Raw genomic sequence first — 21,097 nt, forward strand, 5'->3', positions numbered from 1 at the left:
GCTGCTCAGAGGTCTGAGATCGATGACTGTCTCTCATGCACAAACCCCAGGTTTTACTTACAGAATGACCAGATTTTGGGTATAAACACACTCAGAAACACCCAGAAACCACAAAAAACACCGCTTAGAGATACAAATTGCAATCTCACTTCCCAGACTTTCCTTTCCACCCCAGAAAAAAACCTACAAAATACATCCAGAAATAGAAATTAGAACTAACAGGAAGTTTTAGCTTCTTAAAAAGCATTATTTTCAAACCAGGCAGAGGTAAAATGAGTTTTTATTTAGTTATCACTTGCACCTTATTAATCTGTTTAAGTCTACCAAAGCAATTAGTTAGGGTTCTCCTGTATCATCTAATTAGATACAAATGTTGCATCACTTTTTGGGAATGCTTTTCCGTTTTGAAAAGAAGCATTCTCTTGACTAATTAGATTGGTATTGAATACTTTATGAAGCCCTATTTTTAGGCGAATGATTCAACAAACAAATGTGCCTGAAGTATAAAGGAAACCTTTCTTCCCTCAATCTTCCCTCATTGTATCCATATCTGGGACATAACACACTGTATACGTGATATACTCTGCCCTTTGCTCTAAGAAGGACATCTTCATCCCACTCGTAAATACGGGGCACGGAGAAGACACTGCAACAACCAGAGAATTGATCTGCACTGAACAACTTAACTAAAATGATACATTTTAAATTGCCCCAGTGTCCAATCAGTTTATACAAGTCCAACTACCTCTGGTGTTAAATGGTTTTGAAATGTATAAGGGACAGTTTTATTAAATACTATAACAGGGCTTACATATTGCTAATTTATACAACTTTTGATGCTGTAGAACTTCTCAGGATTGGAAAACCTCAATTTAATCACTCTATAAAATGATAGTTATTTGGATGAATTAACTCATAAATAGCAAGAATGTCAAGAGTCCAGGACACTGTACCCATCTCTATACCCCAGCCAGCATCTTAACCAGTAGCCCACTGGACATGCCCCAGCTCAGCCAGCCTTGCTCACCTGCACATGGATGGACAGAATCCCATAATATTTGGTTCCTATGTTGCCAGACTGCATAGGATCATTGAATTATAGAATTGCCTAGGTTGGAAAGCACCTTTCAAGTCATCTACTCCAACCATCAACCATGGTCATGATCAAAGCAATCATTTCACACCTACTCTTTAGGAATCTCTAGTAACAAAATGATAAGGAAAAGATTCTCACAGAGAAAGACTGATTTATGTTCCTGGATTTCAGCTGATCCTTAAGAGCACACAATATGAATCTCTTCTCTTGGAGCATTTTGGGCCTGCGTGCTGTTAACTACTCAGAAGTTGGTACCTTACATCCGATGTCCTTCCTATCAATGCTCGTAGCGCAGGTAAAAAGCTGAGCTGCAATATGTCCCCAATTTAAGAGATTTAACAGCGTCATTACAGTTGTCCAATGGCTGAACTGGGAAGGAGAACAACTTTTTAACATTCTTAATTTAGTGTACGTATAGTACCCAGACCCAAAACCTTCCCTAGGACTGCCTTTTGCCACATCTATCTGTGTGACCCCCAGAGCTGGGAGCGATCGCGGTTTTCCTTTCCGATGAAGGGATGGAGAAGGTACGCCCTTGGGACACACACATGCACGTATGGATACACACATCTCTCAAAGGGTTTTGACAAAAAACAACGATCAAAAAAAGATGGCAGGGGACAAAAGGGTTTTCTTTTCAAACCTCAGCTCTGTCTACTCAAGTAGAATTTAATAAATACAAGGGTCACCCGACAGAGTCCATAGAAGAATACCGTAGAGTCATAATGCTCTTTCAGGCTTTCCACCACATTAATTTTTTTCTTTACAAGGGAAATAGGTCAAAACTGTGTGTGAGATAGCCCTACTTGACTGTCAAAATAATGTAAGCACTCAGATTTTTTTTAAAATAAAGACTAATAATTGGTATAGAATCGTGTCACCATTATCAAAACCTTTCTTAAGGAATGTTATGAAATACAATATTCTTAACCTATATGTTAATAAGAAGTGAAGAAATGTTATTACATTCACTCTGTCACTTTAGGAGAATTTGTATAAGGAAATGAGGAACTTCTATAATCTATAATGTCCATCTTCAGCAACCCACAAATCTAGGAAAAGCAAACCTGCACTTGGGATGTTTTATCTTTTTTATTTTTCAATGGCCAAACCCATTCATATATTAACTTCTCAATGGTCTCTACTAACAACACACCGAATATCATGAAATGATATAGCTAGAAATTAGCTAAATAAATATTACTAGCATTTAGAAATAATTTATAAATATTAAATTTATAAATATTATTAAATTTATAAATATTTTAAAGTTTCAAACTAAGTTAAAATTGCTTCAAAAGAAGATCCAAGCACAGGAATAAACAAATAACAAACTCTTCTTTCAGTTCTCATGTTTCAGGCTTCCAAATTTCTGAAATGATTAAATATATTTTTGTAACAATTTTCTATGACTTTCAGGAACATCTGATACAAAATGTTCTTAAGGTATCTAATAAAGAGATGCAGAAAACAAAAAGGTAATAACCATTTGTAAGTGTTTGGTTCTAAGTTGACAGCTTTGTTGCACGTTATTGACCTATCGGTTACCAGGGAAATACAAACTTGGGGAAAAAAATAAGTTAATTTTAAAAGAAAAGAGTATTTAAATGTAACTATTTCAAAACCTGAACATGAAAACTCAATTAGATTTTAGATGTGCAGTTAAAAAAGGAAAAAAAAAAATCAGATTGCTGGAAATATGGTGAAAGGCTCCGAGTTGCTGGCATAACAATTACCGGATTAGCCCCAGATCTCCATTAAGTGTGCACTGCAATATCTAAAATTAAGCAATAAATGGCAAAAATGAAAATCATACTCCCATATCTGAAATGCAGAGGCCCCAATGAACTATATAAACCTCCTTTGTATTAGACACCTGAAGTTCAGGACACAGCAATATTTTAATCATTTGAATAATTCAGATTCAGTTTCTGTGCAAGAGAATGTCAGAAACATAGTAGGATTGCAAATTAAACCTGTAAATTATGCTTTTGTGCCGAAGTAATAAGTCACATGACGCTACTATTTTTAGACACAGGGAAATTTTTTCTCCAAGTGCAATTTTTAAAATTGTTTACTGAATTATGTATCTCTACTCAGCAATTTCCCTCGTGAAAACACTCTCATGATATTAAAAAAATATGATAACATAAAAATCAGCTATTCAGACACCTTAATGCAAAACTCTAGAGCACAGATGTAATAGCACTTGAGAGCTCGGGCTGCCTCTTGGAACCTGGTAGGCTACAAACCTGGACAATATGATAAATTCTTCTCTACCATTAGTAGATTATTACTGTCTTCCACTGATACACTAATTGAATGTGGGAGCGTTTGGAGAATATGGCCCTGCTGTTGTAGAAAAGAGAGAGAACTGTCTGTCTCTTAAATACAACAGGACTTAGAAGTTCAAGGATATTTAAAAAAAATAAAAAAATATGGGTGATTCTAATCCTTTTAGCAACCTGCTCTAGTGGGAGGTGTCCCTGCCCATGGCTGGGGGGTTGGAACTTGATGATCTTTGAGGTCTCTTCCAACCCAAACCATTCTATGATTCTATGATTTTTACTCCATGAAAATTATGACAAATATTTCTTTCTTGATATACACGAGGTCCATTAATTGTAAGTTTAATAATTTTTAAATGAATCTTTATGAAGATTTGTATACATGACCTTTCCTTCTATGGCTTCTTTTTCTACTTACTCTGGTCTGAGTCAGCCGTTTTATGAATATACCATTCGATTTAAAAATAATCTTCCTCACCCTCATACGAAAACTTCACATTTGGGTTGTTATTTAAGATATATGAAATAAGTAATGCAAATATAAAGTATGTTTTAATATACTAATTAACAATAGGGCACAGGATTTAAAAAAAATAAATAAGCCATCCTGACCTTTTTCCTCATTAAGCATTAGATCGAAGGCGGGGATGTTCATCTTGTTCATTCCGAGCTGAAAAACAAAGAATCAGTTGAAACAGAAGATAAGCAATAGTGAGCAATACAATCCACTCAAGATTTCAGTAGGAAATGCTTCTTAATTATTCCTTCATATTTATTATCAGAGAGGTTTCTTAGAATATTAATTCTCCTTTGAAACTCTGAAAGAAATACCTGTTTCCACTTCTTATTTTGTACGCGCTTCATTTCCGTAAGAAATTATGAGCACAGGAAAAAATAATTTAATATTTAAGAAAATGCTAAGGTGCAACTCCTTTTTTAAAAAAATCTACTCTACTAAAGTTTAAGCTGTATTCCAGCAACAAAGATGATAAAAAGTTCTTGATTGTACCTACGCCACTGGTTTCAAATAAGATTTGGTGCTTCCTGAGCAAAACCCCTCTCTCCTGCGTGGCTGTCTCATTCCCTTCACTCAGAGACTGACTTTTAAGAAAGCCAAGGTATTTTTAGCCAATTAAAATGAGCAAAGCACCTAAATGTTAGTGTCTGTGTATTTTGGGGCTGAATTTTTATATGACAATTATCAGATGCATTCAGGCTGACACCTCAATAAGGATAAATTTCATTGTCTAATAAACCGTGAAGACTGCAGTCTGGCTCCTCGAAAATGAAACATTTGTTTTTATGGTAATAAAAAGCCTTCTATTCTCTACTTCAGTACCAGGGGTTGGGAAAGTCTCCTCGGAAGCGTTTTGCCAGCCAAACATGACATCATTAGGTTTAAGGTAGAGCAAGATGGTACCTGGTGACGATGCTCAACTCTGTCCTGCCAGGTATCCAGGGCTTTGCTCGCTTGATGCACTATAAAATCTGATTTTACTGCATGTGCAACAGCCTAAGCTAGACAAAAAGGGTTTGATTCTCTTCAGAAGGAACTAAACAAAGGGGTGAATCACATTCAAGCTTGACAAGTAAAAGAGAATTGCACCAGCTCTTCCAAGCAGAGAAAAAGAAAGATGAGAGGAAGGACCACAGGCACCCAGAAATTAAACCCTTGTATCCCTTTCAGGATGCAGCACATCCAAGAATTTAAGAACAAAGCTCCAAAAAAGATAAAAACGCACTACTTCATCCCAATGGAAGGACAGTGCGTTGTGCCAGATACTCAGTTAAAACTCAAACAGTCCTTTATTCTCTGAATAGGCTTGAAAAACGTCTCTGGGAATGCAGATGGTAGGCACGTCACACAGATATTTAGCTTGTTCTGGCACCGCACTCCTAAAAGTGAGCTATTGGAAAAAAGGTGGGCAAGGAACCATTTAGCGAGCTCTTCACAGAATCACAGAATGACATGGGGTAAGCTCTTCACAGAATCACAGAATCACATGGGGTTGGAAGGGACCTCTGGAGATCATCCAGTCCACCCCCCTGCCAGAGCAGGTCCACCCAGAGCAGGTCCCACAGGAACGTGTCCAGGTGGGTTTGAATGTCTCCAGAGAAGGAGACTCCACCCCCTCTCTGGGCAGCCTCTGCCAGGGCTCTGACACCCTCACAGCAAAGAAGTTCCTCCTCAGGTTTAGGTGGAACTTCCTATGTTCAAGTTTGTGCCCGTTCCCTCTTGTCCTGTCCCTGGGCACCACTGAAAAAAGCCTGGCCCCATCCTCCTGACACCCACCCTTGAAGTATTTATAGGTGTTGATCAGATCCCCCCTCAGCCTTCTCTTCTCCAGACTCAAAAGACCCAAGTCCCTCAGCCTTTCCTCATCAGAGAGATGCCCCAGGACCCCGTGATCAAAAGAAACTCATTTAGCAATGCAAACCCAGGACCCCATGATCAAAAGAAACTCATTTAGCAATGCAAATATATTCTGTCACAAAAAAAACCTCCATAAACAAAGCCATTAGTGTCAGGAAGAAATGCCATAAACTCTTGGCAAGAAAAATCTAAGAAATCTGAATTCAAGCTACAGCCAGGTACAACAGTTTCCCACGGTTGGTTTGTGTGTGTTTATTTCTTACGTTACATTTCAGCCTCCCCTCTCAACGGAAAGACAGTTTCCCACGGTTGGTTTGTGTGTTACATTTCAGCCTCCCCTCTCAACGGAAACCTAAATTCAAGGAAATCAATGGCAAACTTCCAAAGGCTGCTGAACCTGAATTTCACTCTATTTCAAATAAGAGCTTTTCAAAGCATTTTCTTTAAGAAAAAAAGGCCTTTGCTTCATTTTGTTGTAATGAAAACTGCCGTAAGTATAAACCTTAAATACCATATATCTCAAACTGAAGTATATTCTCAGTAATAGAAAAAGTTTGCAGGGATATAGAACAGAGCTAATCCCACAATTAAGTTGACAGAATTAGACAAACCGAGGATATGAAGAGGGAACTCAGGAGAGGGATCTGCTCAGCCACTGCCAGTGGCAGAAGGTCAAAATTACCAAGATGGCCTCTGAAAGCTTTATGCAGTTTTGAAAATTTCCTATCATAGATTATATGACAGTTATAGGGAAAATATCCCAGTGTTTCATCCATATTTGCACTCAGATATGAGGTAAAACAGAAGAGTTGTCACTGTATTATTTTTAATGCATTTTTTCAAGCAAAACATGAATGCAGAAAGTTAAGAGACACTTCTAAGACATTAGGAGATTCTTATGAAAGGAGAAGCTCCAGAAGAGAAGGTTGAGGGGAGATCTTGCTGCTGTCTTCAACTAGCTGACATGTGGTTAAGGAGAAGATGGAGCTACAATCTCCCCTGAGGTCCAAGTTGAAGGACAAACTGCAGACACATGTGCAACATGGAGAGTTTTGAATAAATATTAGGGAAATTAAGGCTCTGGGCATATCTTCCCAATGCATATGGAAGAAGATGGCTCTTTTCAGTGGTGTCCAGTAACAGGATACAGGTAATGGGCACAGACGGAAACACAGGAGGTTCTGTCTGGACATCAGGAAACACTTCTTTAGTGTGAGGATGATGAAGCATCAGCACAGGTTGCCCAAAGAGGTAGTGGAGTCTCCATCCGTGGAGATATTAAACAACTGTCTGGACATATTCCTGGGAAACCTCTTCTAAGTGACCCTGCTTGACCAGAGGGGTTGGACATGATGATCTCCAGAGACCCCTTCCAACCTCAGCTGGTCTGTCTGACCTCCAGATACCGCTTCAAACCAGCATCACTCTATGGCTACATCATAATTCTGTCTCACGACATCCCCAGCTACTGGTTTTGCTAACTTCAACAGGAAACACTATCCATCTTTTCATCCAAGATTATGGAGAAAAGAATCCTTTTGCTTTATGCACTCGACAATTCACTTATCTCACAGCCTGGGTTTTCTTATAGACTCTTCTCTTAGAACCTGTTCGCATCGCAGATTCACCAACTTGAATTAAAACATGAAAATAAGATCCTCCCTGGAATGCCATGGAACCCGAAAGCCTACTTTCAAGAATTAGACTATGAATTATGGAAGCCAGAAAAATGAAATTTCTAAATACAACCACAATGCTGGGTTACATAGGTGGAATTTACAAATGTAAAGGGAAAAAATGTCCAAAGATTTCCCAAATTTTCATAAAATTCTATCAAAGAAGATTGCTATTCTCTTAGCTCTCTCTACTGAAAGGGACAGCTCTAAATAACAGAGATTCAAAATAAGTTGTGAATATCAAGTTCTGTGTGAATAATATACGTATCAGGTTAGAGATGATCAGACAGAATTCTGTATTTTCTCTGTAGAAACTACTGGTAAGAATGAAAATGCACCAATGTGTTTAAAAACCTTATTTTGAAGCAAGGAATGCAGTACAGATATCACAGTGACTCATTAAGATGCCCAAACAATCTATTGTAGATTAAAATATTTTTATTTAAAAATAAAAACGTACACACTTCTTCAACTGGGGCACTTCAGATTAGGGATCTCTTCAGTCTTTTCTGGAGGGATTTAAAAAAGCTTTGGAGAAATCTTAAAGCTATGGAATTAGCCTGGTATTTATAGCTCAGTTTCCCAGTGTGTTCTTTGAGCTTCCTAGGACGTTCTTTTTCTCCATCTGCTGGTTGTTGACATGGTATAATGGTATATTTTGATTATGGAAATGTATAAGAATAAGAGCATTTCATTTTACATTTGACTGTAGAGTTGTGGCTTCATCTCAGGGCAAGGCTTCGCTACTACAATATAATCTAGGTCAAGAATGGTGCTGAATATTTTCTGATACAGATAACCAGAGTCCTATTGTTTAATTATGTCAAAATATATTACTACCAATTATGACTAATACTCCATATGAATCACCCTGTCACAAAATGGTAATTTTATTACCATTAAAATACTGTGCTTCATATGCTGTTTCAATCTGTTAAATCTAGGTCAGGGATGCTTTTTATTTCTTTGTTCTGTTATCAAAAAGGTCCACGTATGGATGCACTGTCTATCTCGTGCAAAGATATGAATTGCTAAATTGTTTACTCTTCTACTTCAGCCCCATTAACCGTCGAAGATGTCTGCTGTTCTTCTGATTAGGTTTTTTTAACATTGGCTCAAATCTTCTGTATTATACTACTTGAAATACAGTCTGAAACCACCCTTACAACCGCAGCATCAAACGATCAAAATTAAATCCAAAGTTTCTCAGCTTAAGCAAAGCACCGATGTACTTCCGAACGCTTACCTACATTACTCCTCATGGTCTTGCTTCTAGTTACCTTGGGGATCTTCAGGCTTCTTAAAATTCTTGATGCGCTTTCAGCTTTGCTTTAGAGAGTCTCCTGTTTAGCTCTCGATAATGGGCAATGTCCATTGAGGCTGGCTCCTTGTCTTCCTACACCCCTCATCTGAGGAACTCCTGCACCCCACGTTACATCTGTTGAGACAGTTGCGTTATTTAAATTAAAGAACGAGCCAAATGTTTTTATTTCACTTTTCTGGATTGCTTTCTAAGCCCTTAGCCAATTACTTTGTGGTATAAACTCTAATAATATTTCCTTTTAAAGAAGGTTAGGATGGCTCTGACCAGAACTGATTAAAAAAAAAGATACCTTTTACTCCATTATGGTGGTTGGCTGGCCAGAAGAATGAGCAGTTTTCTATAAAAACGAGTATGTGGATTTTTATGACGGCACTAATATGCATACAAAAAAAGGTCACTTCTTCAGACAACGTGGGTTGTACCCATGCATGCTAAAAACCTGCAGCGACAGACTCTAGAGTTACAATACCGCAACTGGGGTTCGTTATGCGAAAGGTTCCACTGGTATTGCTGATGAGCCATTAAATTAGTCTTTACACGGGTACACATGTACCAGTGAACCCCCAGCTGAAACCCAACTGGGCTCATAGAATCATCAAATCATTAGGGTTGGAAGGGACCTCAAAGATCATCAAGTTCCAACCCCCCTGCCCTGGGCAGGGACACCTCCCATCAGACCAGGTTGCTCAAGGCCCCATCCAGCCTGGCCTTGAACCCTTCCAGGGATGGGGCAGCCACAGCTTCTCTGGGCAACCTGTTCCAGTGTCTCACCACCCTCAGAGTAAAAAATTTCTTCCTGAGATCTAACATTCTGTAACATCTAATGGGGTTCTAATTGACAAACGGCTGAATATGAGCCGGCAGTGTGCCCAGGTGGCCAAGAAAGCCAATGGCATTCTGGCTCGTATCAAAAATAGTGTGACCAGCAGAAGTAGGGAGGTGATTGTGCCCCTGTACTCAGCACTGGTGAGGCCACACCTCGAGTATTGTGTCCAGTTTTGGGCACCTCAATACAAGAGAGATATCGAGGTGCTGGAGCGAGTGCAGAGGAGGGCTAAAAACCTGCAGCGACAGACTCTAGAGTTACAATACCGCAACTGGGGTTCGTTATGCGAAAGGTTCCACTGGTATTGCTGATGAGCCATTAAATTAGTCTTTACACGGGTACACATGTACCAGTGAACCCCCAGCTGAAACCCAACTGGGCTCATAGAATCATAGAATGGTTTGGGTTGGAAGGGACCTCAAAGATCATCTAGTTCCAACCCCCCTGCCCTGGGCAGGGACACCTCCCACCAGACCAGGTTGCTTAAGGCCACATCCAGCCTGGCCTTGAACACCTCCAGGGATGGGGCAGCAACAACTTCCCTGGGCAACCTGTTCCAGTGTCTCACCACCCTCAGAGTAAAAAATTTCTTCCTGAGATCTAACATTCCGTAACATCTGCCTGTTCTTGAGCTGTTTCCTTCAGAATCGCCCATAAAAATGCACTCGCAATCCTCCAACCTCAATGATTCTATGATTCTATCTGCCTGTTCTTGAGCTGTTTCCTTCAGAATCGCCCCCAAAAATGCACCCGCAATCCTCCACACGCTCAGGCCTCAATGGTGCCAGTCTCAGTTTCTCTGAGGCTGAAAGGAGTTACCGGGCTTTGCAGGACTCTAAGTCAATTAATTAGTTCTTTCAGAGGCGAAATGGATTGGAGCTCATTAGGTTAAAGGCATATCCAAAAGAGTTAATGTAGGCCTTTAAAGCTTTACACCAGAAAGCCCGAGGACTCAGGAAAGGCACAGTTAGGGCTTAGAAATACACACTTAACCCATTCAGAATTATTGGGGATTTTACTTTTAAAAAAAAAATAAATCTACAATTAAAATACAGGTAACACAGCCAATCACTGCTTTTTGAATCCTACAGGAAGTCTAATGAATTTGCTCTGATTTACAGATCGCGTATCTGGAATCTCTTTTAAGTCATTTGTCATCATAGTAAAGGTCTTGGTTCTTGTTTAAAAACTCCTCCACTTCTCCCCAAAAAGAGAACCCGTTAATACAAAAATGTTAAAAACTTCTCCCCAAAAAGAGAACCCGTTAATACAAAACACGATTGAAAAATTTCAGGCAAGCCAAAAAACCAGGATATAAGCACGGAAGTCACATAAAGCACATTGGCTGCAAATCCCAAATAGAGTATTTACTATGATTATTAAAATATCTTAGTCAAGCTTATAAGCAAAACCTTTTTGCTTTCTTGGTGATGAGCTGGTGCTTGACTTCCACTGACTTCATTAGTACCACTAATTTACCTGAGTTATCAATTGAACAGCATTTCCCAATTTAAGGGCAAAATTGGAGTACAGTGTTTTGTAAAAATAGACACCAGAGAGTCTTGGTTGTTCCAGACTGCATTTACCAACCCAGAAGAGCTTTTCAGTGAACAGTTTTTTCATATTATTACTTGAGATTGTTAAAGTTCTTCCCCAACCAGTGTCACTTTGAAAATTATACCCCTATAAAATATATGTCTAGATTTTTTTAAAGATTGGGGCACTAGAGAGCTTCCATGTTTGAACACCATACATTTAATGCTTCTGAACATTACAGGGCTTACCTGTTCTCAATATGGAATATTTTTATGTATCTAGAATGCTAACAGGGTACATCCAGTACCCACAGAATCGGAGACACACTGAACTTTCTCCCCTGAAGCATCCATAGGACCCACAAGGTTGGGCTCTTACCCCTGGGCCTTAGCTATTTGCTTCAGCTTAGCAAGAAACTGAATGCCAACGTTTGCTAATTTGCTCCAGAAATCTTAAAAATCTTAAAATCTCACTTATAGATTGCATAATTGAAACATAAGAATTTATTCTTCAGCTGTAGAAATGACAGGAATTTTTAACCTGTTTCTGCTGTATATAAGCTGCATGAAATATTTCAAAGAATGAACATTTTTATGTAGGTTATTCATAAAATTATAGATAAATAAGGATCCATAGCTTCATAACATACCTTATCTTTACAGTAACAAAACAAATAGAAAGATGGTATAGCCTACCATTAAAGAATTTGCATACAAATATATTTTAGATCGTAATTTCACTATGGATATTACATTCCTCAGATAAAATTATTTATTAATGTTTAAACACACTGAAAGGTATTGATAAGAGACATTTTTATGAAGAACTTCCCTTGAGCATATAATGCTAATCACAGCAAACACTGTAAAACTAATTTACTGGAAACAATTTCAATAGATGGATGAAATAGCCCAAGAACGAAAGCTAAGTCATACTGGGGCTTAAAATAACTGGGTCACATGGTCAGGGCTGAGCATTGATGTAGCATCAGGAAAAGAAGCCTCTAATAAAGGCCTCGAGAAATCGACAGAAAAGTGTTATTAAAATGAATTCAAACAAATAACCAGATTTTTAACTTCTGTCTAAATCAAATAGTAACAATAACTGAACGATCAAAATTGTCCCTACCGAGCAGACGAAAACGTGCAAGGAAAGACGTAATTAAAATTCTTGCTGAAAAAAAAATTGACATTACCTTAATTATGCACCTGCCATTTACAAATTTACCAGCATCAAAATACTAGCACCGCAGACGCAGATGACCAGCTTCAGAGTATAGTTTTATAAATGCTAAGCTTAGACTACTGGGGATCATCAAAAGGCTCCTATGTGACGAGCCAAGAGTATCTCTGTGCCTAATTCAATAGGCGCCGCGTTGCTCTTCCCCTTCTGCAAATTCTCCTTTTAACCAACCTTCCTATTTCATTTGCCTATAAGGAACAACCAGTTTTTGTCCTAAAGAATTATAAATAAGCGCTTGTAAAAAATCTGTAAGGGATTTTTTTTTTTTTTCAATTAAAAAAATGGACACTGGACATAGAAAAAAGCATTTCTACTTCTATAGTCTGGTATTTAAAAGAAGAAGGTGACTGTCACAGACTGTCCTAGCTGTTATTAAATAGCACGGCACCATGCGTGAAAAAGCCCAGTTTATTTTTATCATCCAGAGATAAGTACAGGACTTACACAGTGACTACAAGATGTTTATTTTTCTACTGTGTACATCTCCATAACAATAAACTTCCCGACGAGTTCTCACCAAGTTGCAGGAATCTAATGGGGAATGTATTTCTGGGCAGAGACATCTGTTTTTCAGTGCATGTGCTGTCTCATTCCCTTTGTGAGCTTTCTATTTACATAACAAGTCTGTGCTAACAGATTAAAAAAATCCTGTCCCCATCTAATCTCTTAAGATACATACAATATTCTTACAACTATGGTTATTTGATGTATCTAAAATTAAAGACACTCTGCTTTTCATAAGAAAAAAAAAAAAAAAGGAAAATACCAAAAAATGATCTTCCAGTGAGAGAAACAAACTCAGTAACTTTGCAATTGTTCCTGTCACAAAAGCCTAGTGAAAGAGAATGGCACTCAACCAGTTCTCTTTTTTCTTCAGGTAGGTTTTAAATGTATATCGTCATTATTGGCTGTTTCTCAGGTTCTTCTTCCCATTTATCCTGTAGCGTAACTGCAAGACGCTCCTCCAAAAGAATATATTCCAAATCAGAGCCATGGGCTCCATGCTCAGAAAAAATGGCAAAAACTCAACTTCTTTACAAGCATCTGGCCTGATTTTATTTTCAATAATTGCTATTTTTATTTTGTTAAGTGGAAAACTCAGACAAAGTGTTATTTAGTAACGGCATCATCCTCCATAATACTAAAACCAAACACAGCATCATTAATTTCTAGTGGTGGCACTACATTACCACCAGATAAACAACACTGCCTCTAACACCAGCCTACTGAAATCCCACCAATTATCTCCTGACACATCAAAGAAAACAGAAGAAACAATTTTAAAATTTGAAATCACTGTATTTACTATCCATATATATGTCACAGGAAGAATGACAAAGAGAAAATTCACCTACCTCAAATCAGGAAGACTGGTGGAGGTGATCCACCAGGTTTTGGTGGGTCTTGAAACTTTTGGAAAGAATTAGAGAAGTGCTGTTTCTTCAAGTCTTTATGGTTCTTGTGTTTTGTTGTGATAAAGTCTCTTCTTCCTGTAAAAAAACCACATGTTGTACTAAACCAAGACTTGCAGAAAAACAAGTTATCAATACCTGGGCTTCACGTAGACCACAGGGCTTCTCTAACAAAAAACATGGGTGCATTCACAAAAGCAAACATTGAACTCAACTGGGGAGTTTATCCAGGTGCACCTAGTACTCAGTGAAGAAAGGCTTGTGATTTTATCCAAATTAACCTAATTTGATCCTGAATACAGCTGAATTCTGAACTGCCCTCTAGAAGGATCTCAGAAGCCCACCCTACTGTCCAAAGTTAGGGTCCAACTCTGGCCACAGCCACCGCTGCTTTACACATCCACAGAATTTAAAGCTCTAGAAATAGAACCTACACGGCTGGAGAAAGGATAAAAGGACTTTTAAATGACATATTCTTGAGCAGATCCACCACAAAACTTTAGAGAACTACAATTGTAAAAAAGACACACAGTTTTCCTTGTTTATATCTCATTTATATGCGCACCTCTCCATATTTATCCACTCATAAACACACACATATATATTTAAGTTAACATAAAACCCCCGAATTAGCTTAGAAAGTAGCATTGAAAGTCGATTTTAGACTTGTAGGGTAGATTTTACCCCTGGAACAAACACAGCTACAACTAATTCTGTGACTTGAACTTGTGATGGAGACTCACGAACACAGCCTAACCAGAGCCTTGTAGTTAATTTTGTTCTTATAACCAGCATAAACAGTTGGCGAAAACATCTTTGCCAGGGATAACTTCCAGGGATCAGAGGATTTTTAGGTTTCTCCAATGTAGACCTGGAACCTCAATCCATCCAGAAGACCTGGCTTAAATCAGGGCTCGCAGCTCCTCAACAAAAAGCTATGGGGCCACTAGATTTTTTTTTTCCTTCTTCATTTTCTTGGGACATTCTCAAAAAAAAAATCCACTACGTGTAGCCCCTAATTATATTAAGAGGGCACGAGTCAACCCTCTGCTGAAAGGTTCCTCCTGCTCCTGGAGTTGGGGGCTGCTCCCTCTCCTCCGTGGAGGCCACCGCGGGCCCAGGGAATCAGCTAAAGGAGCCGATTTGTGAATTTCTGATGGATTAGTCTTAACCTAGATCGGTTCCCTAATCTCCGCGGCTGGAGGGATGCTCGTGCTGGATGAGACTCTTAGGAAGGCACGGCACGTGTACAGGAACGAATAACCCCCAGGGGAGAGAGCAGTGGTCAATTTGGCTCAGGCCAGTCCAAAGCTCTTGGGGAAATTCAACATATTTGCCCATTTCATTTTATTTCAGAACACGGCAGGGTTGAAAATATCTTCTCATCTCCCGCTTTCATGGAAGGACTTCAGTATATTTCACTGTTTAAATAAAAGTAATATTTAGTTGTCTACATATTCAAAATCATAGAATCATAGAATGATTTGGGTTCTGTCTACATATTCAAAATCATAGAATGGTTTGGGTTGGAAGGGACCTCAAAGATCATCCAGTTCCATCCCCCTGCCCTGGGCAGGGACACCTCCCACTAGAGCAGGTTGCTCAAGGCCCCATCCAGCCTGGCCTTGAACCCCTCCAGGGATGGGGCAGCCACAACTTCCCTGGGCAACCTGTTCCAGTGTCTCACCACCCTCAGAGTAAAACATTTCTTCCTGAGATCTAATCTGAATCTTTTTTCTTCCAATTTAAAACCGTTTCCCCTTGTCCTATCATTACACCTCTTGGCAAAGAGTCCCTCCTCAGCTCTTCTATACGATCCTAATTCTAAACGTTAACTGTTATAACACCAAAGAGCAGGTAAGCGTGTCTAAAAAAAAAAATATATATATATCTATTTTGAGTACCTGACTAGCCATCATAAAGCTGGAAATAATAATACATAATAATTTCCATACAGTTGGAAATAATAATCTTGCTTCTTTACTGATTAGAATCCACACCTATTACACGAGTATGTCCTAGACATGGAGCAAATAAAGTTCTAACAGATGACATTAAGAAAACAAGACACAAATATCCCACCTGCCACGACCACCTCGGCACCAACATATGGCCTTTTCCAAACGTACTGTTCTTTTGTATGACAAGTCGCCCATATTAATACACCTCCAAAAATGCCTTTTTAACTGCCTGACAACCCCATACGCTGAGCGAAAAACATTAAAGTGACAAGAAATACAATAACAACAGGCAGGTCTTTTAGAGAAGCTCATTTAAAAATTAGCTATAGGGGTAACGTGCTAACACATGGGGTTTACTTACGCGATGTATAGCTCTCCGGCTGACATACTAACATATTTTCTTTACGTATGTGATATACAGCTATGAGGCTGACATACTAACAGTTTTCAGATTTGGCAACGGTGTCATTTGAGTGGATGGAGCTTTGAACAGAGAAGATACAAGAAGAGATATTTGCTAGGGTTTTTTTGTGTGTGTGTGTCTCCGGTTACAGGAACAAAAAAAAAAGAAAAGACAGAAATGGATTTTTAATTGCCAAGAGAAGAAAATCAGAGACATCCATTTAATCAATAGTCTCAATCCTATAAATCCTGCATATGTGATACTTTCATAAAGAAAGTGCCAAGTACTAATAATATATCTTACAGCTGTGAAAAGACTTTTATTTTCCAAAAGAGCCTGGGTTTTGACAGGGAAGGCGCACGCCGCTCTTCAGAAGCGGCATACATGCAATCTTCACCTGGCAATTTAAAAATGGAAGGAAAACAATCAAATTGACAAATAGATCAGTTGCCGACTATAAAGAAAATCACTCCGGTGTACGAGGCTGGGTAATAAAGAGGGAAGCAGAGTGCAGGCCCGGGTACCACCGTGCTCCTCTCGCCCAACCGCCGGTTGCTATGGCAAGCAGTTCCCCGGGTTTTTCTCCGTTAAACAGTAATATGTTTTCTGCTTCCTCATTCTTGGTATTTTGATGAAGTTAATACTCGAGGATCTGGACCTGGAAGGGATGGAAACTAAAGGTTCTCTCCGATAAACAGGCGTCCTGGTTTATTTTGGCTTTGCGAAACCGTCTTAGAATTAAAAATTCGTGAATAATCAAAAAATTGTTGTCATTCATCTGTAACACAGCCTTTTAAAAACTTGTGATTTATTTCCATTAGCTGCTTTGCATACCTGTTGTACATGCGTTTCTGTTTTCTAGCTCACAATGGAAATGTAATCTACTTTTCCTCTTCACTGATCTTTAATTTAATATAGAGATAACTGTGAAACTGATGAGAACTGAGATGGTAAACAAATAATTGTAGTTCTGTGTAATACCAATTTGTCTTTTCCCTTGGTTTTTTTTCCCCCTAAACAAACGTTGTTAGAGGTACAAAAGAATGAATAAGTCAGAAAAAATTATTTAGTCATTACTCCTGTAAACTAATAAATAACTGCATTTCTTTCTGTAGTTGCCTCTACCTGGAACACAGGGTATTTCAAAAGGTGGGTAAGAGCCAGCTGTCAGCACAGGAGATGCTCTAATGGGGAGAGAACGACATTAATCCATTTTCTTCTTGATTTCTATGGCTAACATAAAGCCTTAACATACAAAATACAAATACATTTGATAAAATAACCATGACAGGAGAGAGAAACAATCCTCTCCCCACCCTGGGGGTCCCCGCCGGACCAACTGCAAACTCAGCTGTCACCCACTCGAAGGAAGGTCCATGACAAAACTTCGTAATACTCATATACTTTTAAAAAAAAAAAAAAAAAGGACAAAAAACCGATCTTTTGATTGGAATGCTTTCTTCCATTGTCAGCAAGAGCACACAATCCTCTTTTTCTTCCTCCACACGAGAGTATAAAATTTGTACATGGTTTTATGTGTCTGTTGAGCTGTTTCTTGAGATTGGAAAGGAATAAAGAGAATTGATCAGGGTGGGCAGTGGTCCCAGATCATGACTTTTAACTTCTCCTGTGCTTCGTAATATATACGACTTGCAGAAATAGGCTCAAAAACATATTTACAAAGTATGTAAAGGCCAATAACCAATGTGAGATGCATTCTATTTATATTAACGTACAGTTTCTGGTGATGCTTGAGGTAGATGAGGAACAAACACTGTCCTACAGTTGGCAGGACCACGCTGTCCTCCAGCTGCTCACCACGCCGGAACCCTTCTTCCATAGGTGAGAGCTAACTCATCCCACCAGAACATTTCTATATCCAGATTATTTTATATAATTGTGTTGACACCAAGACTGCAAGCTTTTTGCCTCCTGAAAATCATAGAATCATCGAATGGTTTGGGTTGGAAGGGACCTCAAAGATCATCAAGTTCCAACCCCCCTGCCCTGGGCAGGGACACCTCCCACCAGACCAGGTTGCTCAAGGCTCCATCCAGCCTGGCCTTGAACCCCTCCAGGGATGGGGCAGCCACAGCTTCTCTGGGCAACCTGTTCCTGTGTCTCACCACCCTCAGAGTAAAAAATTTCTTCCTGAGATCTAATCTGAATCTTTTTTCTTCCAAAAGACAGCATAAGCACCTGAACTGCTCAAGAAATGCTTGAATAAACACACCAACCGCACAAGGAGCAGAAGAAAAGGACACCTGGACTTTTAAGATTAAAACTGTTATCCAAAGCCTCCAACTCCTTAGGAAAAAAGAAATTTAAGGCGGCAGCCACACCAACAGTTTATATTTTTGCCTCATGATACTTTATCCTCACATAATAAAGTGCCTTCTTTCAGACATGATATTATGCCATTGTTTAAAATTAAATCCTCCAAAAAGAAAATAACATAAACTTCTCTAAACTCTGTTATTTCTTATTTAAAAACTCTTGGCACAATTCTCCATAACTGGCAAATCTTGATTATTTTCAACTCTCATGTAGGCCAAAATCTGCCACAGCAGTCGACGGGAGGAGGACTCAATAACTGGGGTCCAGCACAGACTCTTCCCATCAATTTTCTTCTGGTCTGGACTCAACCAATGCTGGTGGCAGAGAAACCTGTTTTCTCCTAAACCTGAAATATTACGTTGTACATCTGAAGTTTCCAAAGAAAGGAATCACCCCAGCCAGGTCTGTGAACAACACCACATCTAAATGTGGGGGTTTTGTTGTTACTGTTCAGGTAAGAGATAATTGGAAACTTTTAAAGAAACAAATTTTAAAAAAGAAGGAAAAAAAACCCAAAAAGTTGTTGCTTCACAATCCTCTCATCATTGAGCTTTTTAAGGAGGAAGTGCCTTAAGGAAGGTCAGGGAACAGCTTTCACCACTACTGATTGCTGAGCTGATCATTTTAATACGTTGAATTTTACCCTTTGCTTATTTAGTGATGTGACCAAACGCCAGCACCGGCGCGCTCCCGCTTTCCATATTCTCTGCTTCTATCATCCCTCTATAGCTCCAGGGTGTTCATCTCCCAGGAAAATGATAACCAAAGTCATCAGACGCATGAATTTCATTACTTAGTATCTCCGTTGTGCCTTACAAGGTGTTAAATGCTGTCGTGCTGCAGAAAAGCCAGGGCAGTGATTACTACAGCAAACATCCCACCTGAGATGGGCTGAAAAAGGCTGAGAAAATTCAAAATAAATTAAGGTAGGGAAGGAATTGCCTTTCACCACCCAGCACGTACCGCGCTGCCCGCTGGAGGCCACCTCCTTCACCGTCGAGGAACAGTCATCCTCGCGCTTCCTCTAAGTAGCTCTTTCAAGCTGACGTCGCTACTAATTAGTACTACTAATTGTCCAATTCATTCATAAACTATCAGGACGGTATTTTAATAATCCCCTGACAGAGGACTCCTGAAGCAGAATGCAGTTTCTGGAATTCTAATTCTATTCTGGCTAAGGTTAATAGACGGTTTCCCACTGAGTTTAATATAATTCACATTGGATCATTACTGAGTCTATATTTATATAAAATGCCCTAGTATTTGAATCTGTTTGATCATTTTAAAATTATCAAACTTATTTATTCATAGATGGAGATCAAAATTCTCTAAAAATTTAGCCTAGGATCGAACGACTTTTCAGAAAGCTTTGATAGATTTAATGAAGTCTGTTTTTAAGGTATTTCTACGTACCGTGGTACTACATCATCAAACATCTCTCTGATATTTAGATAGAGAGAGATATATATCTCACCTGCTGCAAGTAGCATTAGGACATGGGAAATATTACTAAGCTGCTTTAATGACAAACGTACCAAATGTCATCAGGGAAAAAGGTACCCAACTTCTTAAAAGACTAATAAAACTCACGTCTTTGTTGCAAGGTTTTCTGAAGCTTGATGAGTTTGGGAAAAGGCCAGAGATGAGAAAAAATGCCTCAGACAATAGTTCATATATAAACATATGTAAGACCTCATGATGTCTTAATGAATTTACTAATTTGGAAGCTTTATGTTGACTGTGAGCAATTATTGATACATAGGGCATGTATCATTCTGGCCACTGCTGGGGTTATAAAAATAATTATCCTTGTTGCAGAATTTGACAGAGTGGAATTTTTCCAGAAACCCCACTTTGAACACCAATCTGTACTGAAATACAAAAATATTAGTATCTATACAATGTTTTATACTAATATATATACACAATTTTTAATGTAAATATATAACATGCACATTATATAAGAATGGCCAGAATCACACCCATCTCCCCACTAATATTAAAGAGCATAAAGACTAAGATTTCAGCAATACAGAAGAGTATTTCCAAGCAAATGACCAAGCAATCCACAATCATAGAATGGTTCTGGTTGGAAGGGACCTTGAAGACAATCCAGTGCCACCCCCTGCCCTGGGCAGGGACACCTCCCACCACACCAGGTTGCTCCAAGCCCCATCCAGCCTGGCCTTGAACCCCTCCAGGGATGGGGCAGCCACAGCTTCTCTGGTCTTCTTCTCCCCTTGTCCTAGGGCTCCCCTCCCTCATCAAGAGTCCCTCCCCAGCTTTCCTGGAGTCCCTTGAGCAACTGGAAGGGGTTCTAAGGTCTCCTCGGAGTCTTCTTGTCTCCAGGCTGAACCTCCCCAACTCTCTCAGCCTGTCCTCATAGGAGAGGTGCTCCACCCTTCTAAGCGTCTTTGGCGGCCCTCTGCTGAACCTGTTCCAACAGGTCCATGTCCTTCCTGTGGGGAGGACTCCAGAGCTGGACACAGTACTCCAGTACAATGGCCTTGCTGGTAGACTTAGCCTATGTCACTGGTGGGACTTCCTGACGTTGCAAAAATCAGGATCACCAAACCTGAGCCTGTTTCCCAAAGCAGGATGCCACCCCACTGTAAGAGTTTT

At 39.3% G+C, this 21,097-nt stretch overlaps 1 protein-coding gene across 4 annotated transcripts in view; it reads right to left on the bottom strand.

The window, feature by feature from the left end:
- MBD5 (methyl-CpG binding domain protein 5) overlaps positions 1-21,097 on the bottom strand; it is a 95,081-nt gene that overhangs the window by 51,598 nt on the left and 22,386 nt on the right. For 3 of the 4 annotated variants that reach the window (XM_014941179.1, XM_014941178.1, XM_014941181.1), the window contains exons 2-4: positions 13,718-13,852; positions 8,681-8,872; positions 3,997-4,054 (exon numbers count right to left, since the gene is read on the bottom strand). The gene's annotated coding sequence lies outside the window, so the exon portion shown is untranslated. The remainder of the gene's footprint in view (positions 1-3,996; positions 4,055-8,680; positions 8,873-13,717; positions 13,853-21,097) is intronic. The other variant, XM_014941180.1, reaches the window with a different exon arrangement.

Source organism: Calidris pugnax, unplaced genomic scaffold, assembly GCF_001431845.1.
Source record: "Calidris pugnax isolate Ruff unplaced genomic scaffold, ASM143184v1 scaffold60, whole genome shotgun sequence".
Classification (NCBI taxonomy): Eukaryota; Metazoa; Chordata; class Aves; order Charadriiformes; family Scolopacidae; genus Calidris; species Calidris pugnax.